At 33.8% G+C, this 27,589-nt stretch overlaps 1 protein-coding gene across 1 annotated transcript in view; it reads left to right on the top strand.

Annotated features, from left to right (window-relative positions):
- Positions 1–27,589, top strand: part of C16H8orf34 (chromosome 16 C8orf34 homolog) — a 371,062-nt gene that overhangs the window by 143,781 nt on the left and 199,692 nt on the right. The window lies entirely within an intron of this gene.

Consider the following 27,589-nt stretch of genomic DNA (forward strand, 5'->3'; position numbering starts at 1 on the left):
AAGATGTCCCCCTGTTGTTTCAAGGATGTTTTAGAAAAGTAGAGTAAAATTTAAAGGAGCAAATAGTGTATTAATGTTTTATGTCTTCCATAAATGACAGGAAAATTTGCAGAGATTTCAGTATTTTAATAGGCCCATCACTTTCATGAAAACCTTATTAATGTTGTATATGTAGGAAATCCTTATATATCTTTTAATGAAGGAAATTTGTCTTTGTTTCATCAGAAATCTCTGCATAGTAGTTTTTTTAACTTCCCTTTGGGAAACCATTTTTTCAAAAAAGGGGAAATGAAATTTTATTTCAGAGAGAGTGATCCTCATATAAACAATGTGTTTTTAATTCAGTCATGTCACTTATTCTATTCTAAATAATTAGGCAATTTTCAAATACTTTGTAACAAAATATTAGAAAGTGAATAAATAATGTTATCATTTGAAAGTTTCAAATGAGTTTAACCTATAAGAAAAGGAGTCCCAGAAATATACAGCCTTTTTTTTTATTCTTTTTTTTTCCCTTAAATCAGCTTCCTGGGCTTTAAGTGTTTATGGCAATAAAATACGATCATTATAATAAATTATATTGGTCTTCATGCATAGGCCTACAAAGATCAGTGATGGCAGGTTCACTGATGTTTTCTGATGTGATAATAACTGCATTCATTCCAGCATTGAGAAGACTGTGTCATGGCAATTTCACTTCATGCTGTTCGTCTTTTAAGAACAATTAAGTCTGAGTATTTTTTAAGGAATCTTCTCTCCCTACCTCCAAATCATTAATGTGGCTGATGTGCCAGATATGGTGGTGGATTCAACTTCCATTCAGCCAACATTTACTGAGCATTTACTATGTGCTGAGCTCTGGGCTTGGTCCTGGGGACATAAAAATAAAATAATCATGGTTTCTGTTTGCAGGAACTTTACAGTCTCGTGTTCAAGATAAAAATGAAAATACATCACTCTAATAGTTTTTGCTACAGGTGCCAATTTGATTAAGCATGCAGCCGTATATATGATAACACCTAATGCATAAGTAGGGTACGGTGATCAGGGAATGTGGCCTAGAGAAGCTGATTCCTCTGGTAAGCCCCAGAGGACAAGTGGGTACAACTTCAGCAGATGGAGTGGGGTCATTACCCCTGTAGGTTTGCTCTCATAGGAATGGACTCTTCTGCAATTGTGCTCCATGACTGTACCTGTAAATTGTTGCCCTGCTTTGGTCAGTAACAGTGAAGGGGGCAAATCTTGAACAGCAGCTGTCAATGGAAGGGGCAGGATGTTGCCCAAATGACATCAATGTTGTCGTTTTGGTACGTTGACATTGGGTTGTCCTGTTATCTTTCTCTCTCTCTCCTTTCCTTTAAATGACAGCTCATAGTCAGCTGATATCATATGAAGGCAATTAGACTCTATCTTGCAAAGAGAGTCTTTGGAAGAAATCCAGGCATACACCATTTGGGGTTCCTGATAGCCTCAGAAACATCCAGTCAGAGTGGGGGAACTCATTTAACTTCAGTGATAGCAAGGGATTCTTTAAGGACACACAGTTGTCCACTCAGTGCTGGTAACCCCTACATCTTAGCTCCTCTGTTCTGAAGTCTCTGGTCTCCCAAGCTGAAGACCAGAGGATTGGGTTTTGGAGACTATCTAATGTGAGCAATTAATAGCTGGTCCTTATTATGTTTTTTTTCATTTAGATATTTTAGCCTTTGGTCTGAGCAAATTTAAAAATCACAGATAATTGGAAGTTTGGACTTTCTCCATGTAATTCCAACTATGTCAGCACAAGCAACTAGTGATGTACCAGTGCTGGGTCTCATCTGGGTGATGGCTCATCTCTGATATGCAATCAAACATGTACATGCTTAATTTCAGTTAATAGAGGAGTTAAGAATTTTTCCGTCATGATATAGTAATGAGTGAATATGGGTATAAAATAAAGTGGTTGTTAAGATGTTCAATTTTAAGACCTGACATCTTCAGTAGCCGTGTGTGTCTCTGTTAATATTCCATTGGATTCCATTAGATTTCAAGGCCTACACCAATTGATGCAATACTCCAAAATCGATTTAGAAACTATATACTATCTACCTTCCTCATTCTTTTAATATTAGATTTACATTATTTTTGTGTTATTAAAAAAAATTTAAGACAATATTTTTGAAACTCTGATTCCAGAGAAACATATGTGATTATACATATTTGAGGAAAATACTAATGCTAAGTTCTCGAAAATTTATTTGAAATCAAGTTTTAGTACATAGAATCATTGTAAAATGCAACAGAGATATCTGGTATTTAAAATATCTTTTTAAATATACAACATTGTATAGAATGAGTTTGCTGTAGCTTGTATATTTTAAGCGTTTATCTTGTGATTGTTATCTATACCAAGTATAACTGACTGAAAAATTTATTTATTATCCAAGGGAAGCAGTCTGTACATTTTGTGAAGTGATAAAAAAGTAAAAAGTATGGTAATATAATAAAAGGTTATTCCTCAGTAAAATCAGTTGATTTGAAGGGAAAAATGGAGTCTTTTAATTGAGCTAGAAGTTAGTAAAACTATTGACCCTTGTTTTGTTTGTTAAGGAATCTAGCATTGTTAAGACATACTAATATTTAATTAATACTAATTCTTCACAGTTGTTGAGTTGTATATTTGTGGATTTCTTTTCTCAGTGTTTTGGGCATGTGAAAATATTATAGTGAGGCGTTTCTGACTTTTTAAGTAGATTAAATGTTTTCTGTAAGATTGCTATAAATACTACTTATAACTTCATGGTACAAAAGTAGTTTAATATGGAATTAATATATACCAGAGAATAAAATATCCAAATTTGTGTAATTTTAAATATAACCATTTTAAGCACCTCTGAAATTGTTGGTGCCCTGATTATAGAAGGTATTGAATAAAATATCTGCCAAGTCACCTCAAACTAAGTAGTTCTCAACTTCAAATATAATCTATTCACAAATATTTTAGTAATTATGCTGGAAATTAATCACCACAATGAATAAAACATTATAAAGAATCTTTACATATTTTTAAAGTGATTAAAATCAATAATTTTTCAAAAGTGGAAAGACAAATTATAATAGTGCAACAAGAGATTTATGAAAATCCCTGTGTATTTCACTCTGTTAACTTTCATGGAGTTTAAGGAACTTCATTAGTTTACAAGATATTTCAGCTTGTAAATGTGAGTCCATTTTCATTACATTACGTGCATTTTTCATCTTATTCTTGATGAAATGCTAATTGCAATTGTGAGTCTGATTTTTGTCTATGTAATTTATACTCATTTTAAAATATCATCAGATTTACTTGAAAGGCACAACTACTTTTCTTACGCATTTTAGTATGGAATATTACTTGAAAAAGTTTGTTTAGGCTTTCTCAAAATTGATAATGAAGCAAATACCTAAAAATCACATTCCAGAGATGCTAAAAAAGAAAAAACAGCATTAGTCATGCTTTGTACTTTCTGGTTTTAGCTCATAATCATATAAAAATTAAAACTAAAGTTGTATTACCAAAACCAAAAAAGGTGATTGCAAATATATTTTATTTATTTTAAATTTAATAATTAAGAACAAGTTTAATTCTACTGGTATTCTTTACAGAATACAGTAATTGAGTTTCTAAAACCCTCACATCTTACCAAATTATGTAAAATATAAACTTAATTTTCTAGAGGGACTCACTGCATTAAGGTGATCCTTTGGGAAATGTTTTTGCATTGTGACCAACCTTTATAAAGTAAACATTCACTCTTTGCTCTGTTGTGCTTTTTTTTTTTTTTTTTAAGTTGGAGGCTTCTTAAAGCAGAAAGCACCATATGTGTAAAATAAGAACATGCATGTTACCTAAGGAGAAATGATGCTGTCACTTGGTGATGTTAAAAAAAGGGAGAGGGCCTTAAATGTTTAAAAAAATCTATCACTTACCTTTCTATTTACCTGTATTGTAATGATCTAAAGTATGTGGAATAGTTTGAAGCACAGGGAAACATCCATGCAGACTCTGTGTCCTTTGAGTGGTGATCATTGGGAGCATCAGGATAACAAAGCTGTCACTTTAAAATGAAGATTCTTGGTAGAAAAGATTCTTTTAAAAAGTCTGAGGACTTTCAAAATTAAATTTATGGATCTTTTAATATTGGCTGTAAGGTTGCTTTAAATACTGCTTAGAAATTTGTTCAGCATAGTACCAAAGTAACTTAATATGGAATTGGTACATATTAGAGGTTAAATTATCCAAATTTGTGGAGTGTTAAGATATAACAATTTTGAGCACCACTGAAGTTAGTGCTCTGAATCTAGAACATACTGAATAAAATATCTTCCAAATCACGTCAATCCAAGTAGCTCTCATTTTTAAATATAAAATATTCTCAAAAATTCCAGTGATTGTACTGGCAACCAATGACCACAATTAACCGAACATTATAGAAAATCGGCAGGTACATTTTTAAATGTTCACTAAATTAGTATAATTGAAAAACTAGCACCTCACCCAGATGTATGAAAATATCTTAAACATGCTAAATAATAAATATTTCCTCCTGTTAAGCCACGTTTTACGCTATAACAGAAGTTCTAAGAAATGCCCCCGCTGTAGAGTTTTGTCCTATATTTCTGAATTCTGACTTCAGCTTGCTTTAGTGCCATGATTGTGGGCACAAACCCAAGTGAGCTCTCATTGAAGTGTGGCCTGAGTAAAGCTGAATGTGCTTGTCTCTCCAGATTACGGTGACAACATTTGAGAAAAACCACTCAAACACATTTTTTCATTCAGCGAATACCATGCCCCTGCCATGTGAACAGTACTAGTTTATATTAATATGCAGCGCTAGGAATATTGCCTTTGGTATTTTTCTAACTACCTTGACCTCTTTGGGCTTGAGAGAACAGTGAACCTAGTGAACGTTGGCATCTAATAGACCCGAACAATTTGTAGGCCTTTGCTTCAGCTCTCAATTAGTCCATTAATTCATTCATAAGTTTATTAATTTCTGTGCTTACAAAGTGGCTCTGCACATTCCTGGGAGTTCAGATCTGTGCAAATACAGACATATTCCATGAAGGATTAACTATTCAGGGATGATTCTCAAGATTTCTTTGCTTAAGAATCTTCTGAGGAGGTTATTTAAATGCAGATTTCAGTGCCCTCCACCCCTAATTTTTGGCTCCTTAGATGTGGATACAGCCCACGAATCAACATTTTCAACAGGAATACCCTTCTTTCTGTCCTAAAGAGGGTCTGTGGCAGGTGATCTGGAGAACATAACGATGAGAAACTCTAATCTAGTAGGGATGGTCAATGAACGTTTTGTTATTTGATGTAATACATCCCGAAGCAAGAGGAACATTATAGAAAGTTTAATTTTTTACAACAAAAAGAGCATGGAATAGAGATTTCTGAGTTAACCAAGCTCTTTGAAAGTATCTCCTGGAAACAAGGAAAAGTCTTGCTGAGAAGCTTTGGTTAATGCAGTTTGTCTTACTTTATTATCTGTCTTCCTTCCTGATCTCATATTTTACAAGAGCCTTTGTAAAATGAACTGCTTAGTGTAGAAAAAATATGTTATGAAATGGTTCGAGCATAGATCTGAGGTTATTGTTTTGTTGAGATTCTATTTTGTCATATTACCATATTGAACCTTTGTTTAAGATTCTTACTTTGCTTTCATTAGGTGTGACTCATAGGCCCCTTCACTGCCTTCTAGAAGGACTCGTTTCATTGGAGTTCTATTTGGGTTTCATTCTCTTCGTTCTTCATTTGTGTTTCTATTCGGCAAAATATGACAACATTTGCAATAATAACCAGGGTTTGTTTGTAGAGATTGCCTTTTAAGTAAATATGAACTTGCATGCCACCAAAAATATACATCATCCCACATGATTTACTTTTATGGATTTAATAAGAAATGTTGCTCTCTTTTTCTTTAAAAAAATGTTTCCAATGTTAAAAGTAGATCAACATAGCAGAATAAAGTCAATAGAGTGAAAATAAAATCCTAACCCGTAAACAAATTGTTGACAATTGTCCTTCATCTCAATTGTAAACCTGTGCAAAAATTCCTTTGTTTGAAAGATAGCTGTTTCCAGTTTATTTGTGGGTAGGTTGTTTGGTTCATATCCCTCACTTTGCAGTAAGTTACAAATTATTTGGCACATAGCAATAATAGAAGTTAATGTGCTTTTTCATCTTTAGACCGTGGCTTTTCCCTGAGAGTTGTGTAGAGGCATGAGTCACGTGGTATGTGGTGTATGTGGTCTATGGCCAAAGCACTGGGTTAAAACTCTAAGACCAGCTCCCGCCCTCGTGCTGCCTCTAGCTGCCCTGAGCGACAAGTAATTAATTGTAAAATGCTAGTAACAACATCTGTCCTTCCTATCACGCAAGGATGTTGTGGGAATAAAAATGGGATATTCTCTCAGAGTGCTTTTAAATTTTTTTTTCCTTTTTGTCATGCCTAACAGGAATATTTGAAAAAAGACACCAGCATTTATATTCAAAACTTCTCTTCCAAATAAATTTATATCCTTGAACCCTCATACATTTTGTCTAGTTAAAAGCAAAGGAAAAAAAGAGCTTTCTTTAGCTTTGAGAAATTGCCTACTAACAGTAAAAACTGATGTTTCCCACAAGACAATAAAATCAAAGGCTTGAAGAGAAAGCAGGTAAAGCTACAAATGCATTTGCAAGCCAAAATATTTGCTATATCAATACAAAGCATTCTGTCTTTTATTTTGAACATGAATATTTAAGCAAGAGCAAACATGGATGTGATTTAGTTCAGGCTATATGGCAAGGTGCTCCACTGTCTTTACTTTTCTTCCGTATAACTGTCTAAGTTCTAGGAGGAAAAGACAAAGGTTTTGTGCCTACACATGAATCTCCACTAACAAAAGTGGGTCTGGGAGCAGGATTAGGAGGGAGAGATGAGGAGGAGATAAATCACTAGAAATTTGTACTGTATGTTTACATGCTTCTGTGTAAATAAAGCCATAAAAGTCTTGAAAATCTACAAGCTTTAAAAACTCTTTCAGTCATATTGATAAGAATGGATATATTTGAAACAGCTCAATTTTGACGGTATTGAATTCATTGTATAAACAAATGGAAAATCAGTGTTAAATATTATGAGGGCTTTGTTGCTTTTGAAATAAGCTTGTCCATTTCAAATACTTAATAAAATGGTGATGTTACATATCAGATGATTTGTTTAGCCATGGTAATGATTTTCATATAATTTGACTGAATTTGAATTAATTTTTTTTGGAATTAATTTTGTACTCTAGGTAAGAGCCATTTGAAAGTGGTGCAAAATCGTGACTTTATTGTATTTTTTTCCTTGGTTGAAAATGTGCAAAGAAGTGTAAGTAATTCAGCAATTATTTGCATTTTAACATCAAAAACAATAGATATGTTAAAGAGGTATTAAAACTCTTCTTCTGAATTGTTGAAAACTTCTTGTATAATTGTAGTAATCTGTTTAGATTTCCATGTATTACAATAACAGTGACATCTTATTTAATCATCTCTAAATAGATATCTTAAAATTATTAAAGTTGAATACTGAATACACATTAACAGAAGTGGTCACAAAACTTGCGAATTATTTTCAGTAAGTTAAAAACAACAGTTTTTTTGAAGTAAAGCTTTATTCAGTATTTTTAAAGATATTATATAAACACATTTTTCAAAATATGAAATGTTTATATGTGAATATATATGAATTTCTTTTGGAATGAAAATATTATGAGTTTCTTTTTCAGTAGTCTCATGTTCAGTAATTTCAGTAAGAAAATAATCTTAACAAAAATGAATGTATTTTTTGAAAATTGCTCTAAAACTTTTAAGTGGAAGAGTGCTAAAGAACACAGTGGGGAAAATATGACGGCCTTCTAATGGAGAGAAATTAAGTCTAGCGGTTTTATTTTACTTTTCAATTTTTTAGGTTTTTTTCTGCAAAAGATGATTGACTGCCTTATATTCATATTAGATGAATTTGCTTACATCAGGATATAAACTTTAAAATTTCATATAAAACCTTTAAAATTTACTTTTTCAAGAATTGTCAGAAGGGGGTGTGTTAGGCCAGCTATTTTAGGTGCTGACATATTCACTTGTTAGTTACTGACATTTGTTTGGGGACAATATATTTCAAGAATTTAATGTAGAATATTATTAATATGGTAAAAGAAGATTTAAGTTAACCTTATTAAATTAATTTTATGAAAATTCTAATACTGTGGAAGACAGTATAGCATAGTATTAGAAATAACACCAGTGAGCATGAGCTTTGTATTCAGGGCACCCTAGTTGCAAGTTTCACCATCGTCTCTTACTAATTCCGTGATTTGAGAACAGTAACTTCTTTCTTCCAAATATCAAATCCATCATCAGAAAAATAGGAATTTTAACAATACTTATAGAGTTTTGTGGAGATTAAGTAACATAATTCATGTAAAGTGCTCAATGTATCTGATAAAGGATTAGAGCTAGAAAAAAAGATGTGTAACTATAATTCATATCATTTTTATGTCAATTCCTTTCCTGTCTTGATCTACTGCATGAAGTTTCATACATGTGAAAAAGAAAGTACAAACATAGGAATTTGATCTTATGAGTTTACATATTTAGCCTTTTATCATAAAGAGACTTATCAATATCAAATATGCTCCAAATATTTAGAAATTATTTCAACAAGTACCCTGTACTTGATATTTAATTCTAGGTTTTTCCTTTCTTTTAAAAATCACAACTTTCTCAAAAGATCATGTCACATGAACCTAAATTGTCCCCAATATGGAAAGAATCTTAGCCTTTTTCTCCATTTAAAGACAGTACCCCCATTATAAGAGAACATTATAATGTTCAAAGTTTTCTCATAATTTGACTGAAGAAATTATTTTCAGCAATTTGAAATGTTAAAACATTTTTAGAGAGTATGAAAAGCTGAAAACATATGTCTGATTTTCTCTTATATGTATTTATTCTTGTTACCAGTTACTGCCTCCCTGATTTACAGTCATGGATGTTCTTTGGTTTTTTTTTTTGAGAAAAGTGCACACAATTTTTATTTTTCTTTTTTGGTGAGGAAGATTGGCCCTGAGCTAACATCTGCTCCCAATCTTCCTGTTTTTTTTCTTTTTCTCTTCTCCCCAAAGTGCCAGTACATAGTTGTATATCCTACTTGTAGGTCATTCTAATTCTTCTATGTGGGATGCCCCTACAGCATGGCTTGATGCATAGGTCCACACCAAGGATCTGAACCCATGAGCCCTGGGCCTCCAAAGTGGACTGTGCGAACTTAACCACTCGGCCACGGGGCCAGCCCCATGGACATCCTCAGTCCTTCTGTAGCATGGAGAAGATGATATCTGGCTTGTAGAAACATAGAGACTTTATTGGCCCCATGCATCCCACCTTGTAATGGGAGTAAGATAGGCAGCATAAGAAGACAAGCTCAAGGAAGTATGCATTTTCCAAGCTGGTGCGGGCTATGTGCGTTTTCGTATTATAGTGCATTCTCTTATCCTCTCACAATTCAGAGAATCTTTATCCAACAATATAAGCAAAACTATCAAGAGAGGAAAGGGGAGAAATTTTCTTCTTTCTTGTTTTCTCCAGGCTACAATCTGATGTTCTTAAATTCTTTTTATGGGCTTTTGACATTTATGAGATCTGAAACTTTCTCAAATAGCATTGTTAATGTTGTGTACCGTCTGATTCCTAACATCTTGGCGGCTGAGTTAAGGACATTTTTTACAGAAATTAGGTTAAGATAAGAAACTAATCTCTGCTCATATGTAGTCTAAACACAAAAGGGCTAAACAAGCTCCAAGAAAGTCTATTTTGACAAGGAAAATTAAGAATGTGAGAGAAGTTATTTTCCAGTATAAAAGCTTTTAACTGAGAAGAAGAAAATCGGAAGAACATACATTAAAAAAAAAATCACAGGGGGCCGTCCCTGTGGCATAGTGGTTTAGTTCCCATGCTCTGCTTTGGTGGCCTGAGGTTCACAGGCCTGGATCCCTGGCACAGACCTAGCACTGCTCGTCAAGCCACACTGTGGTGGCATCCCACGTAAAATAGAGGAAGATTGGCACAGATGTCAGCTCAGTGACACTCCTCCTCACATGCACACACACGAAAATACAAGCAGCATTCCTTTTACAGTAAAATTCAGAGTATTTACTCATGGAGCTATTCCTTTTACTACCAAGAAACAAACAGTTGTTCCTTTAAAAATGCTATCTCTGTTTAAAACACACTTTCTAACCATAAAGGTAATGCCATCATAATAGACACATTTGTAAATTTATTTTCTAAATTGTATCATTGCTTTCTCTAATAATCAGGGTTTAAATAATTCTAAGTTTTTAAAAAAAGGCAAGAAATCTCATTACTGGTCTTGCTTAACTTCATGATCTTAGCATTCTTAGTTTCCTCTGCCACTGAATGTTCAAATGTGGGTACAATCAACATGATTTAGTTGTTTGTTACCTTCCTGATAAGAAAAAGATTTTAGAAATTTGAACAAAGAATGATTCTTTTTCTGGAAAAGTATTGGCACTTACAAGTCAGTATAAGCTAATTTTAGGAGCTCGTAATGTCAAATTTCCTGTAGAATAATATTTATTTTTGATTATTAAAAGGTAGATATTCAATGTAAAGAGCATGAAATTACAGAGGTCAAAATAAATATTACCCAGAAATAATTACTGTTAAAATGTTCTAGTCATTTTTTAAAGATATTTTTATACATAATATACATAGAATAGTATTAACATTTATGTGCATTGACAGTATGCACTGTGCTGTTAAAAGCTTTCTGTACATTACTTAATAATCACAAAAATACCATGGGGTAAACAATATTATTATCCTCACACCATAGAAAAGGACACATCCTTGCAAAAGAAAATTTACCTGGATTACATATTGGTGCTCAAGAGTCAGATTCCTAAGCCTCAGAATTAAACACTAATTATGCAATACATATACTTTAAAATGCACATTTATATTAATATGTTTATATTTACTTGCATATATATGCAATTTTCACACAATAAACATAGTTTAAAATTTAAAATCAGAGGCTTCTTCTTCCAGTCATGATGGAATAAATGGTATTGGCCTTATGCCTCCACATTAAACGATTATAAAACTAGACAAAATATATAAGGTCAACTTTTAAGGTACTGGACAAAAGGCAACATAGGACTTTGATTCTTAAGGGAGGGAGACTAGTGAGGTGAGCCCTGTGTTTCACCCTTGCTTTCTTCATGGTAGCACTTCCCTGGCCAACTTGTATGGAGGGGAACTCAAGTGGAGAATAAAGAGTAGCGATTTCACTGATCTGAGGAAGAGATTGGAGTTTGGTGCTGCTGCAGTGGCTGGGATTTGTTGGACAGTATAACAAGAGAAAAAAGATGAGGAGGCGTGGATAGAAGTCAACAGTCTGTTCCCTTGGATTCTGAGCTGAGAACTGGGCTGTTCTTGCACAGGGCGAGACTCCCCAAGACCTGAGAGAGTGGTTTTCGTGTGTCTGAGAACCAAATAGAGAGAGGTCAGACAGAGCTGGGACACATCAGCATTCCAGCCCAGCCAGCGAGAAAGAACCTTCTTAAGTTCCTTTAACGTTCAGAGGAGACCTTAGAAAAGTCAAACATTAGGAGTAAGGACTGCACATTGAATTGAGAGCCACTGCTAAGAATGAGGAAATTATTGAAATAGACCCAGCTTAACAAAGCCTAAAACCATGCCTACAAAGGTGAAGGGGATCTGCCAATAATTTAATTTCTGACAGAAAACTCAATATCCTTTACAGAAGACAACATAAACCAGCTTTCCTGCAGAGAATCAACCATAATGTCCAACGTATGATAAAACCTTATTAATCATGCAACAAAACAGGAAAATGTGACCCAAAATCAAGACAAAAAGGCAACCAAAGAAACAGATCTCGTTTTACTCAGATGCTGGAATTAGATGACAAAGAATTTTTGAAAGCAATTATTATATATATTTTATGGACTTAAAAAAAAAGAACACAAGGAGTAAACAGATAAGAAATCTCAGTAGAAAAATTGAAACTAGAAAAAGAACCAAAGGAAAGTCTACAATACAGAGAGAAATCTAGAATATCTGAAATTTCTCAAATCACTCGGCAAGATTAATAGCTGATTGAACAAGGCAGAAGGAAGTGCTAGTGAACTTGAAATAGGTCAACAGAAATTATCCAAATTAAGATCAGAAACTTAAAAAAAAAGTAAAACAAAATGAAAAGGGCTTTGACGACCAATGGGACAATATAAAAAAATGAAACATTTAATTGGAATTCCAGAAAGAGGGGAGAAAGAATAGGAAAGAAAATATATTTTAAGTAGTAATGTCCAATTTTTTTCCAAATTTGGTGGAAAATAGCCTGCAATACAAGTTCAGAAAATATAAGATTGACAAAATAAAGCAATTTCGGGTAAACAAAAGCTGACTGAATATGTTACCAGGAAACCTGGACTCTAAGAACTGTTAGAGTCTCTCAAGCTGAAGGGAACTTATATCAGATAGAAAATAAGATGTATAGGAAGAATTAAGAACACCAGAAATAATAAATAAGATTATATCCCTTTTGTTGACTTTTAGAAAGATAACTGACTGCTTAAAGCAAAAATACAAACAATGTAGCGTAGGGTTTATAACATACAAAGAGGTAAAATCCTATGAAAAATAGTACCAAGGATGAAAGTAAATGGAATTATGGCGTTATAGTTTCTACATTTTTATAAGAAGTAATACAATATTAATTGTAAGTAGACTATAATAAGTTAAGGATACATTGCTTTTATCCCAAGAACAATCATTGAAAAGAAAACTTAAATAAAAAACCAAAGAAGTTTAACTAAAAAGCTAGTAGAGGACTTAAAGGGAATACTAAAATTTGACTAAGGAGGAACAAAGGAAGCCAAAGCAGTTGGGGCAAATAGAAAACAAACAGCATGAGGTAAACTTAAACCCAGACATATTAATAATTACATTAAGTCTAAATGGACTACACACGCCAATTAAAAGGCAGAGATTGTTAGCCTAGATCAACAAGTATGACTCATATGCTGACTATAAGATTTACTGTTTAAGACCTGATAGGTTGAAAGTAAAAGGATAAGAATATATATTGCATCCAAAAAGTAGGCATAAGAAAGTTGGTATAGCACAAGGATAAAAAGTACTTTTATCAGAAAGACATAAAAATTGTAAGCATGTATGCATTTAAAAACAGATTTTTAAAATATATGAAGGAAAAATTAAAAAGGTTAGATAAATGGGTAATCATAGTTGAATATTTTAATACAAGTCTCTCAGTAATTGATAGATAAAGTAGACAAAAGTCAGTAGGGATATAGAAGCCTTGAACAACACTATCAACATTATTGTAGATTGAAATTTATAGTATACTCAATAATGCAGAAAATTCATTCTTTTCAAGCACGGATGAAATGTTCATCAAGACAGACTATATGCTGGGTCAACTTTCTGTGCTCTGGTCACAACAGGATTAAATTAGAAATCAATAAAAAGATAACATTTAGGGAAATTCTAAATGGAAATTAAACACTTTTTAATAACACCAAAAGGGAACTTTGAAAATAATTCAAACTAAATGATAATTAAAATACAACATACAGAGTTTGGGAGGATGAAGCCAAGGCTGTGCTTAAAGACAAGCTTAGAGCTTTGAACAAGAGAGGTTTAAAATCATTGATATAAGTTTAGACCTTAAAAATCTAAAAAGGAAATATAAATTGCATCCAAATGAGTAGAAAGATAGACATAACACAGATGAGAAGAATTCATGAAATAGAAAAGAGGCTAACAGAGAGAATAGTAGCAATGCCAAAATGGATAAATTCCTAGTAATCTTAACAAAGGAAAAGATAGAGAAACACAAATTACCAAGATTAGAAATGAAATACAGGACCAGACTTCTCTGCAGAGTTTACAGACACGAAGGATAACAAAAGAATATTACAACTTTATGCCAACATATTTGACAAATTATATATAATGAAAAATATTCTAGCGAAACACATCATAACAGACAAAACAAGGAGGAATTGTACATCTGAATAGTTCAATATTTGTTAAAGAAGTTGAATTTGTAAGCAAAATCCTTCCCAGAAAGAAAACTTAAGGTTCACATGGTTTCATTGGTGAATTCTATCAAATATTTAGGAAGAAAATATGCAAATATAATGACCTCTTTTAGAAAATAGGGAAGAGGGAACACTTGGCAGATTGTTTTGAGACCAGCATAGGTGTGATACCAAAACCTGACAAAGACACTGAGAGAACAGAAAATTACAGATGAATATCCCTTATGAACGTAGATAAATGTTCTTAACAAAATGTTATTAAATTAAATCTCTATGGTCCAATACAATCTCAGTCAAATTCCTAATGGGCTTTAAAAAAACGAAATTGATGAACTAATTCAGAAATTTATTTGGAAATAATGACCTTGAATGACCAAAATCATTTAGGAAAAGAACAATATCAGTGGAATTACAGTATCTGATTTCAAAACTCACTATAAAGCAAGACTCACAATAATCAAGACAATGTGGTATTGACATAAGGATAGGAAAACAGATCAATGGAATGCATTAAAGTCCAGAAATATGTGTGGTCAATTAATTTTCAACAAAGGCACCAAGGCAGTTTGATACAAAATGGATAATATTTTCAACCTTTGATGCTGGAACAATCAGATAAATTTAAAGAAAAAGAATGAGTTTTGACCTTCTACTTCATACCATAACAAAAATTACTTTGAAATGATTATGGGCCCAAACATAAAAGCAAAGACTATAAAACTTCTAGGAGAAATGTATAATATATTTGTAATGCTGGTGCAGGCAAAAGTTTTTTAGACATGCCAAAAATCACTAAGGATAAAAGGAATAAACTGGACCTCATTAAAGTTACAAAATTCTCAGAAAATGAAAAGAAAGTAAGAATAAAATAAAGAAAATGTACAGGCATACCACTCACTGGGAGAAAATATATGCAATATATCTGACAAAGGACTTGTATCTAGAATGTATACAGAGCTCCTACAAATCAATTTTTTAAAAGGACAAATAACCTGATAAAAATAGGCAAAAGGTTTCAGTAGACATTTCACAAAAGGAGATAAACAAATGGTAAATGAGCACGTGATAAGGTGTTCAACTTCATTAACCATCAGGGAAATGCAAATTAAAACAAGATACCACTTCAACAGCTAGAATGGCTAAAATCAAAGACCCTCAACACAAAATGTTGCCAAGGATGTGGAGTAGCTGGAACTCTCAAAAATTGCTCATGGGAATGAAAAATTTTACAATGACATTGGAGAAAATATCTCTCAGTTTCTTATAAAGTTCAATATGTACCTACCCTATGGCCTGCCAATTTCCCAAGGGAAATAAAACATGTATGCACAAATATTTGTATCTGAAAGCAGTTTTACTCAAAATAACCCAAACAGAAAACAATCAAAATTAAAATCTCTAGGAGAACGTATAAACGAATTGCAGTATATCCACACAATGGAATACTGTTCAACAATAAAAGTGAATTAAGTGCTGATGCATGTGACAATATGGATGAATCTCATTGCTATGGACTGAATTGTTTCCCCCGCCAAATTCATGTGTTGATGCTACAACTCCTAATGTGACTGTGTTTGGAGATAGGACTTTTAGGAGGTAATTAAGATTGCCTGAGGTCATAAGGATGAGGGTTCCTAATCCAGTAGGACTGGTGGCCTTCTAAGAGAGGAAGAGAGAGCTCCCTCTCTCTCCATGTGCATGCACTGAGGAAAGGCCGTATGAAGATACAGTGAGAAAGTGGCCATTTGCAACTCAAGGAGAGATCTTTCACTAAACCTTGGCTCTGCTGGCTCCTTGATCTTGGAATTTCCAGCCTCCATGACTGTGAGAAAATAAATTTCTGTGATTTAAGCCACTGTCTGTTATGGCAGCCAAGCCTACAGAGACACTCATTATGTCAAACACAAGAACCCAGACACAACTGATTACATCCTATACTAATTTAATCATAAGAAATTCAAGAACTGGCAAAACTAATCAGTGGTGATAGAAATCAGAACATGGTCGGGCAGTGAGGAATTAGCATAAGGAAACTTTCTGGGGTGATAGAAGTATTTTATATCTTGACTGGAGTGTGCATTACATGGGTGTATACATTTATCAAAACATTCATTATACACTTAATATCTGCGCATTTCACTGTAAATTTGAATTCAAAAAAATAAAATAGCAAAAATGATTAATTTTCATGTAAAGGGCACATGAGGTATAAGAAGTAATTCAAGACAATCTTATCACTTGCTATGGAAATGTTTCGTTACCATGACCTCTAATAAGTTTTCAAAAGTCTGTGCCTATTGTAAGCATGATGCTTGAATAATTCTGAGCAGACACAGACTTGTTATTTTAATATCATAGTAGCACTTCCAAAAGCAGAATGTGATCTTTGGTGATAAATTTCCTAGTTTTGAATATGTATACTCTTCCAATGTGGTCACACTGTCATTTGTTTGATACACTGAAATTTCCTTTCTCACCAATTTGCCTGTGATAGAAAGAGCTAAATATGTGGAAATTTGACCTGAAAATGTTCTTGGTATCAACTGAAAATGTATAGTACTATAAATGAATCTGCTTATATTCTTGTTTTAAACATCTTTATTGAGAAATGCACATGACATAAAATTCCCCCATTTAAAGTGTACAATTCAATGGTTTTTACTATATTTACACAGTTGTGCAACCATCCCACACCCTAAGTTTAGAACACAGCATCACCCCAAAAGAAAACCACTTAGCAGTGACTCTTTGTCCCTCATACCCCCCACTCCCTCACCTCTAGGCGAATATTAGAGTATTTTCTGTCTTAAGGATTTACCTATTCTCAGTATCACATATAAATGGAATAATACACTATGTAGTATTTTGCGAAGAGCTTCTTTGCTTAGCTTAATGTTTACAAGATTCATCAATGTTGTAACATGTATTAGTACTTTATTTCTTTTTGTAAAAAAATAGTTTTAAGGTTTTAGAAAATTTTTAGGTTCATAGCAAAATTGAGCTGAAAGTACAGATTTCCCACATACCACATGCTCCCCCAGAGGCACAGCCTCCCCTACTAGCAACATTCCCCCACCAGAGTCATAGATTAGTTATAATAAATGAACCTACGTTGACACGTTATTATCACCCAAAGTCCACACTTTACACTAGGATTCATTTTTGGTGTTGTATGTTGTAGTGGTTCTAAGAAATGTCTGATGACGTCTCTACCATTATAGTATCATATAGAGTAGTTTCACTACCCCCAAATCCTCTGTGCTTTGTCTGTTCATGCCTCCCTCCTCCATAACCCCTAGTAACCACTGATCTTTCACTGTCTCCAGAATTCTGTCTTTTCCAGAATATTGTACAGTTGGAATCACACAGTATGTAGGCTTTTGAGATTGGATTTTTTTTCACTTAGTAATATACATTTAAGATTCCTCCATGTCTTTTTATGGCTTGATAGCTCATTTCTTTTTAACAGTGAATAATATTCCATTGTCTGGCTGTACCACAATTTATTTATCCATTCATCTACTGAAAGGACATCTTGGTTGCTTCTGAATTTTGGCAGTTATGAATAATGTACTAAAAACATCAGTGTGCAGGTTTTTGTGTGGACATAAGTTTTCCACTCATTTGGATAAATACCAAGAAATGTGATTGCCAGATTGTATGGTAAGAGTATGTTTAGTTTTGTAAGAAACTGCCAAACCATCTTCCAAAGTGGCTGTCCCATTTTGCATTCCCACCCACAAGGAATGAGAGTTCCTCTTGCTCTACCTCCTCACCTGCATTTAGTGTTGTGTTTTGGGTTTCAGCCATCATAATAGATGTGCAGTTGTATCTCACTTTATTTGCTATTCTCTAAAGACATATGATGTTGAGTGCCTTTTTATATGCTTATTTGCCATCTATATATCTTCTTTGGTGAGGTGTCTGTTCAGATCTTTGGCCAATTTTTTAACTGGGTTGTTTGTTTTCTTATTGTTTACTTTTAAGGGCTCTTTGTATATTTTGGATAACAGTCCTTTATCAGATGTATTTTTGCAAATATTTTCTCCCAGTCGGTGGTTGTGTTCTCATTCTCTTGACATTGTCTTTCACAGAGCAGGAGTTTTGAATTTTAATTAAGTCCAGCTTATTAATTCTTTCTTCATAGATCATGCCTTTCGTGTTGTATCTAAAAGACATCACCTTACCCAAGGTCATCTAGGCTTTCTTCTATGTTATCTTCTAGGAGTTTTATAGTTTTTATTTTACCTTTAGTTCTGTGATCCATTTTGAGTTAATTTTTGTGAAAGGTGTACGGTCTAAGTCTAGATTCACTTTTCTGCGTGTGGATGTCCAGTTGTTCTAGTACATTTGTTGAAAAGACTATCTTCACTCCATTGCACTGCTTTTGCTCCCTTGTCAAAGATCAGCTAACCATATTTATGTGGGTCTATTTCTAGGCTCTCTATTCTGTTTCATTGATCTTTTTGTCTATTCTTTCACCAATGCCACACTTTCTTGATTACTTTAGATTTATGGTAATTCTTGAAGTTGAGTACTGTCAGTCCTCCAACTTTGTTCTTCTGTTTCAATATTGTGTTGGCTACTTTGGGTCTTTTGCCTCTTTATATAAACATTAGAATTAGTTTGTCGATATCCGCAGAATAGCTTGCTGGGATTTGATTGGAACTGCATTGATTCTATAGATCAAGTTAGGGAGACTGGCATCTTGATAGTGTTGAGTCTTCCTGTCCATGAGCATAGAATACCTCTTCATTTATTTAGTTCTTTGATTTCATTCATCAGAGTTTCATAGTTTTTCTTATATATATCTTGTACATACTTTGTTAGATTTATACATAAGAATTTCATTTTTGAAGGTGCTAATTTAAATGGTACTGTGTTTTTAATTTCAAATTCCACTTGTTCATTGCTGGTAGTTAGGAAAGCAGTTGGCATTTGTATACTAACCTATATCCTGCAAACTTGCTGTAACTGCTTATTAGTTCTAGGAGTATTTTGTCAGTTGTTTCACATGTTCTCCATAGACCATCATGTCATCTGTGAACAAAGACAATTTTATTTCTGCCTTCCCATTTTATATATCATTTAGCTCCTTTTCTTGTCTTAATGAATTAGCTAAAACCTGAAGTACAATGTTGAAAAGGATGGATAATAGAGAACGTCCTTACTTTGTACCTGATCTTAGTGGAAGAGCTTCAAGCTCCTTGCCATTAAGTATGATTTAGCTGTAGGTTTTTTGTAGATATTCTTTCTCAAGTTGAGGAAGTTCTCCCCTATTCTTAGTTTACTGAGAGTTTTTATCATGAATAGGTGTTGGATGTTGTCAAATGTACTCTGCATCCATTGATATGATCATATGATTTTTCTTTTTCAGTCTGTTGATGTGGTGAGTTATATTAATTGATTTTTGAATGTTGAACCAGCCTTGCATACTTGGGATAAATCTCACCTCGTCATGTTTTACAATTCTTTTTATACATTGTTGAGTTCGAATTGCTAATATTTTGTTGAGGATTTTTGCATATGTGTTCATGAGAGATATCGATCTGTAGTTTTCTTTTCTTGTATTGTCTTTGTCTGGTTTTGGTATAAGGTAATAATGGCCTCAAAGAATGAGTTAGGAAGTACTCGCTTTGCTTATGTCTTCTGGAAGAGATTGTAGAGAATTGATATAATTTCTTCCTTACTGGTTAGTAGAATTCACAGGTGAATTCTGGGCCTGCTGTTTTCTCTTTTGGAAGATCATTAATTAGTGACTCAATTTCTGTAATAGATATAGGCCTATTCAGATTGTCTATTTCTTATTTCTTCTTATATGAGTTTTGGCAATTGTGTCTTTCAAGGAATTGGTCCATTTTATCTAGGTTATCAAATTTGTGTGCACAGAGTTGTTTTTGCCTTTGTTTTATTATCCTTTTAATGTCAGTAGTATCTGTAGTGATGTCCCCTTTTTCATTTCTGATTTTAGTAATTTGTCTCTGTTCTGTTTTTTCTTGGTTAGCTTGTTTAGAGTCTTATCAATGTTATTCAGCTTTCAAACAACCAGCTTTTGGTTTTCTTTATTTTGTCTATTGATTTCCTGTATCAATTTCATTGGTTTCTGCTCTAATTTTGTTATTTCTTTTCTTCTCCTTACTTTGGATTTAATTTGCTCTCTTTCAGTTTCTTAAGGTGGAAAATTGTTGCATCCACAAATTTTGATGTTTTCATTTAGTTCAATATATTTTTTAACTTTCCTGAGATTTCTTCTTTGACCTATGTGTTATTTAGAAATGTGTTGTTTAATCTCCAATTATTTTCTGATTTTCCATTGTCTTTCTGTTACTGATTTCTGATTTAGTCCTATTGTGATCTAAAAGTAGACATTTCATAATTTTTATCCTTTTACATTTTTTAAGTTGTTTCTCTATGGCCAAGAGTGTGGTCTGTCTTGGATAATGTCCCATGTGAACTTGAGAAGAATGTGTATCCTGCTTTTGTTGGATAAAGTTGTCAATAGATGTCAATTATATGTAGTTGATTGATGGTGCTATTGAGTTTAACTATGTCCTTACTGATTTTCTGCCTGCTGGATCTGTCCATTTCTGAGGGGGGTGGGGGGTGAAGTCTCCAACTATTACAATGAATTCATCTCTTTCTCCTTGCAGTTCTATCTGTTTTTACATCATCTATTCTGATACTGTGTTGTTAGGCATATACATATAGCTCCATTGGGTGTAGACTTGTCCTCTAATTGGTGGTTTTACTATATTTACATTTATTAGTGTTCTGAAAATGTTTAGATTTATTTTGCCACCTTGTTTTGTGTTTTACATTTGCTATGCTTTTGTTCTGTCTTTTTTTAATTCTTATTGGCTTGTTACACTACTTTACTCCCTCTCCATAGATGTCTATTGGGTTGTCAATTCTTATTAAACGATCTAAAAGAGGTAGCATGGTATAGTAAGAAGAATGGCCTTTGAAGGTAGAATGTCCGGGTTTAAGACTCCCAAGTTCACTATTTAATAATCGGATAACCTTGGACCAGTTACTTCGAACCCTCTTTCTTATGATTTCCTCATTTGCAAAATGAGGATGACACTCAGAGAATTGTTGTGAGGATTAAAAGAGTAAATATATGTAGAATAGTGCTTCCATATTAGTCGTCAGAATTATGTGTTTGCTATTATCCATCCCTACTTTTTTCTTTTATCCTTTATTCTTCTTCTTAATTTTAAAAAATTGTTAATGTACATTTTTGCCGTAACAAAGTCTAAGTGTAATCAGCATCTCTAGCCTTCTGAGCAAAACTAAAACTTTACAACATTCTTCTGCTAGTAATTTTCTATCCCCATGCTCCATTTTGTTATTTTCTAGGATTTTAGTTCTCCCCTATTGAAATCCCCCAAGTACCTCAATATTTGCTCTTGGACTGAGTGCCTCTTTCGATTTGCCGAGATATTTTCCATCTTCTTTGCTCAGCTTTGCTTCTTCCCTCTGGATTCAGTTTCCTTCTTTCTGGAGAAGACCCTTCAGTAGTTCTTTTCCTCAGAGGAACTGAGAGAACTGCGTGCTCTCTCATCAATGATAGCTCTTTTGGGAGTAGACTTCTAAGATGGCAGTCATTTCTCATCAGGGTTTTGAAGATATCACTGAGAAGAAGTCACTTTGTCTTTTCTGCATGCATACTCTGTCCTTTCCTTTAGTGACTCAAGATTTTTTTCTTAATCACATTCTATCCTCCATGTGTCCTAATCTCTCTCTGAAATACTGTTTAAAAAAACGTAATAATGAAATATTCCAAACATAAGGAAAATTATAGAAAGTAATCAAACAGATCTAATATATTCATCATTAGCTTTAACAAATTTCAACATTTTGTCATATTTACTCTGAAGGTTTTTATGAGGAAGATTAGCCCTGAACTAACATCCACCACCAATCCTCCTCTCTTTGCTGAGGAAGACTGGCCCTGAACTAACATCTGTGCCCATCTTCCTCTTCTTTGTATATGGGATGCCTGCCACAGCATGGCTTGCCAAGCGGTGCCATGTCCGCACCCAGGATCTGAACCGGTGAACCCCAGGCCGCTGAAGCAGAGCATGTGAGCCTAACCGCTGCACTGCTGGGCCAGCCCCTCTAAATATTTTTTAAGGAAAAAAAAATGGCACAGATACAGCCAAGTCCTCTGTCCCCATCATTCCATTTCTTTTCCCTCCTTCTGTGGAGGTAATTACTATGCTGAAATTGGCTTTTATTCTTTCATTCCATGGTTTTATACAGTAAAGATATACCAATGTACTTATTAAAGATGTACCAATAATCACATTTTTTAAAAACATTTACATCTGTAGTACTGTATTGTACATACAATTCTGATAGTTTCTTTTCTCGATTAATTTTATGTTTTGGAAATGTAACCATATTGATACATATAGGTCTAATTCATTCATTTTAGCTGCTGCTTGGCATTCTCTTGTATGAATATACTCAAATTTATCCATTTCTCTCTATTCATCAGTTTCCAGACTTATACTGTTACCCTTAGTGCTGCTATGAATATGCCTATTCTATCTCCTTGGGCATCTGTGCTAGAGTTTCTTTTGAGTACACACCTGAGAGTGGCATTTCTAGGTCATGAGTATTTGTGTATATGCAACTTTATGGATTTTGCTAAATTTCTCTTATTTATCTCTTTGTATACGTGTGTGAGTTTCTCTAGAGTCTTGGTAATGGTTCTCAACCAGGGAGCGTGCTGCACTACCCAGGTGCATTGTGAAATGTGTGAAGGCATTTTTCCTTGTCATAAGATCTGGGAGGACTACTGGCACTTAGTGTACAAAACCGGTGATACCAAATATCCTGTACTGTGCAAGATTGTCCCGGTTACTGAATAATTTTCTTACTTAAATTGCCAGTGGTGTCCCTATTAAGACACATTTCTCTAGGGTATATACCTAGGAATGAAACTGCTGTCTATCCCATATGGTATCAACATCGCCAAATATGGCTCAAATTTCCTTATCGAGCTCCAAAGTGATCACACTCGTTTACCTTCCTACTAGCAGTTAGTACGTGTTTCTTTTTTTATACAACTTTGACTATACATGGTATTATCAGATTTTTAAAAATCTTTGACTATGTGAGTGATGGATGTATTAATTGACTGTGGTGATCATTTTATATCTATTATGTGATCATTTACGTATATTAAATCATCTTGTATACCTTAAAAAAATGATTTGTTATACACAACCTAAAAAAACTCTGTCAATTTGATTGTGAGACAACTCACTACTATAAAAATTTTCATATCTCTGATAACTAATGAAGTTGAACTATCATTATTTTCCACTTCCTTATTATCTCTGTCTTGTGGATGATTGTTTTTTAGATATTTTGTCTCATTCTCTCATTCCTTTTGTAAATCTGTTCAATTTGTAGTTGTCTTGTCTTTTGATATTTTTACTTTCAACTATTACATTTTTCGTATCTAACAATTTTCTTTTCTTTTCATTCATATCTGTTTGTAGACCTAATTTCGTGGAGAGTAAGACCCATTTACCCTCATACAAAGTGTTTTTTCTCTTGCTTATTATAGGTCTGTTGGGGGTTTATCAGTTGAATTTTTGTGTTAATTTCTCAGTCTAGACTTTCCTCATCACTTAGATAGTAAAAATTAGGACTTTAAATCACCATGTAGCATACGTTTGTTTTTCTATTTCTAATGACTTCTCTCCCAACAAAAGTCACCAGTGGTTGACAGCTTCTTTGCCACTTGCATGGCTGAGCGGGAGAATTTTTCTCATCCCAGTTTCTGGTCACAGTTTAATGTAATTCACAGCTCTTTGGAGTTCCCAGATTTTTCCCAAGACCCCAGTCCAGCTGCCCAATTTACGTGAGCTGAAGCCCTCCTCTCTTTTCTTCATAAATTCCTGCCACTAGGCTGTAAGGGCGTTAGTCTAGATTTTTTATTCTAGATTTGTTCTTTATTCCTGCTAGATGAAAACTTCACTTCTTTTAGAACTTATTTGAAGTCATTTTTATTTTGTTATACTTTATCTGGCATTTCTGTATTTGAATGGCAGAAAGCCTTTTGTGACGTTCACTTTGCCATATTGGTGGAAACTTACATTGTCTAATTTGCATGAAATCCAAATACTAGTAAAAGAAAAGTGACAGAAATATATAGGAAATACATAAAAATGATTAGCTTTTAAAAACAATTAACAAACATGTATGTCATGTAATCATTAGAAAAAAATTTCATCAAAACTTGTGTAAATTTATATGAGCTATAAATATATATAAATATATAGGTCTCTATCTCTGTATATTAAACTGAACTACTTAAGGTGGGAGGGATCTTTCATTTTTCTACTCTATATATTTTCTTATTGTTTGATTTTGTACATAGGCATTTTAAACAAGAAAAAGATGCTAAAACTACTAATAATTTTAAAATGAAGTGTTCTGTAATTTCCCAGATTAGTATTTTGATAGTTACTAATGGTGAAAACTCTGTAAGCCCAAAAGGCAGATTACAAGCTTGTTTCACAGACAGAGGTGCAAAGGGTGAGTCAGGCAGTGTGGCCAAACCTCAGAGTGGACCCCAGGACCCAGGCGCAGGAGCAGGTGGAGGAAGTGATGGAGAGCAGACCACACCTCAGGCACCTGGTGAAGACAAGGACGGCGCACATCACACCGTGATCGCCACCACCCACATGGGAAGTCAGTGATCTGCCTATGTCCTCCCTGTTGTGTCGGCCTTATGGCATTTGAGTTTGTTACAGGGGCCCACAAAGTTCTCGTGGATTTTAAAACATTTATAGAAATGTAGGTTGTAATCGTGATAGATACCATCCACAAGTGGCATTTAAAGGTCAATTGAATTTCCCCATCACAGCTAACACTGGCTTCAGTTCTGCTAGCCAGATACCCCCTTTTTAAATTTTCCATTCTTATTCAATCTTCCACAAGTCATGTTTGATTTATCCTAAGATAAGAAGTAAGAATGCTTATAATAAATTTTCTTAAACCCGTTTTTAAAATTTATTTTTGATTCTACTTATAGATCATTTCTACCATACCTACAACCTACTTTATTCGTATCAATAAAGACAAAATGTGTTTTATTGAATTTAAGTACATTAATAGAACCAGGGAAAAAATTCTTGCTGTCTCTACATACTGATTGAACAATTCTTCAGACCAAGTTATTTCCCTGCAGGGTAAAATAAATTTTGCAGCTTCTGTGTTTTCTAATTAACTTGTTACCCATTTATATTTGGCATCTTACTCAGCACTTAGTTCTAGGCAAATAATTTTACACTGAAAAATCCATTAACCTTCCCTGTGGGGGAATCATTTTCTTGTAAATTAAATTGCCTAATTAGCTGATCCTTTGGAAACTGATTCCGAGCTTGATCCCCAAAAGCTTAACCAAAATGTTTCTACTTTTAAGATAAGCTACTTATAGATTCCTTCACAAACATACCAGGCTCTAATTACTATTAGACCGATATTGAGGCTGCTTATCCTAGGCATTAAGTGACTCATCCAGATAAAACTGTTACTGTTATATTTAGTCGGTATTTATTTGAGGTATGCCCACCCAGATCTTGAAAGTGAGTAGAAATCCCCCAGTTTGCATGTGGGTTATCAGAGTGTGCTTTGGTTTCCTTACAAACTGTCTTGCCACAAAATAGCCTGTAACAAAAAGTGTAAATTTATCAAATCAACTTTCTACACCAATAAGAAATAGATATACTTCCCAAAGAGTGGTTGAGAGGCATCATTATTCAGGGAATATTGTGATTTTCATTATGGTTTCTACTTACTATTCATTCTGTACTAACAGGGATATTTTCCTATGTGCTGTTTTATTCTAATGGATATGAGTGATGGAGCCTTTCCAGACCAGGTGCTCATAGCATCAACCTTATAATAATGGGTGGCATGGCTGTTGGCAGTCAAAGATGAGAGGCTAAGAATTAACAGCTGTGAGTTAGTAATGAAGTGTTTTAGAATGTTCTCTGCCTTGATGTTTGGCTACTTGCATAAAATACCCTTATAACTGGAGAAAGGAAAAAGTGGAAATTTTCGACTTAAAATATGAACAGATGGCCTGGGGTTCAGAGGTGCTCCTTTATGACTAGTTCTCATCTACTAGTCCTCACTTCTGAGTTATGAGATTTTTATAGATGAAAGTTAAAGGAGTACAGATAAACATATACATTAAACCTCAGCATTTTTATTCTGAGTCAACACAAAGCAAAATAAAGCCGTCCATTATTCAGCAAACATAGTTGTGTAGACACCTAATTTAAGAGTAAAGTTAGAAACTACTTAGTCTTCACTTCCTTTTGGGCTTTGAGTCTAATTTTTATGACTAACTTGAAATACAAAAAAACAAAAAATTCGACATTTTAAAAAATTTTGGAAAGCATTATGTTGCTATTTTTTTTTAAATTAATGAAATATTCCTCTCTTATAATAAATTCAGTTGTTTTCACCAAACAAGCAGAACAGAAAATTCCCAATCATGTAGTTTCTTTTTCTCCTCTTCATAGAATGTAACAATGTGGAGAATTTAATTATTGGAAAAATTTTCATAATGGTTGGGAATAGGGTGGTAGGGAAAGGATGGAGAGAGAGCAAGTGATCACAGGGGCACAGGAAATAATTTTCAATCTTCTAGCAAAAAAAAATTGTTAGACATAAAAATAGGCTAATTCTCTTTATGATTATAGCTGGATAACAATGTCAATAGAGGTTTATGATTCCATTTCTAATTAGCTGTTTAGGTCATTGATTATGCTATGCCTGTGCTAGCTACTGAAAATACAGGGCCAAATGAAATACAGCGCCTACCCAAACATAACAGTAGAGAAAAGGATAGATACAAACCCATGTGATATATGTAATATCAGAAGTCTGTATAAGGTAAGATGTGATTCAGGGAAGTGGATTATTGATTCTGTTACTGGGAGAATGAGGGAAGTCTTCCCAGAAGAAGTGATAGATTAACAGTGTTTTGAGTGATGAAGATGGGGTTTCTTGTATGAAGACTGAGTGGGGGAGGGTTCACCAGTAAGAATGAACGCTAAATGCTGCTTTAAAAGTAGTAGTGTAAAACAAGAAAAGATCAGATTTACATTTTTGAAGTTATTCTGCTGGTTGTGGGGATGATTTGATCAAAGGGAGTTAGCACTGGATTTGGAGACAAGAGATAACTCATTACGAGGATCCAGGTTAGAGATGATAATTGTACTCGGAACGTGAGGGAAATAGAGCAGTCTAAAATGATGTCCATGTTTCGCGCCTGGGTCAATGTTGGTGTCACCAACATAGAAAAGAATACAGGAAAAATAATTAAGTTTTCGTCTTGGAGTGAGAAATAATTTCATGTTAAAACAAGTTTTAAAGTGTTGTGGGG

This window comes from Equus quagga, chromosome 16, assembly GCF_021613505.1.
Source record: "Equus quagga isolate Etosha38 chromosome 16, UCLA_HA_Equagga_1.0, whole genome shotgun sequence".
Taxonomy (NCBI): domain Eukaryota; kingdom Metazoa; phylum Chordata; class Mammalia; order Perissodactyla; family Equidae; genus Equus; species Equus quagga.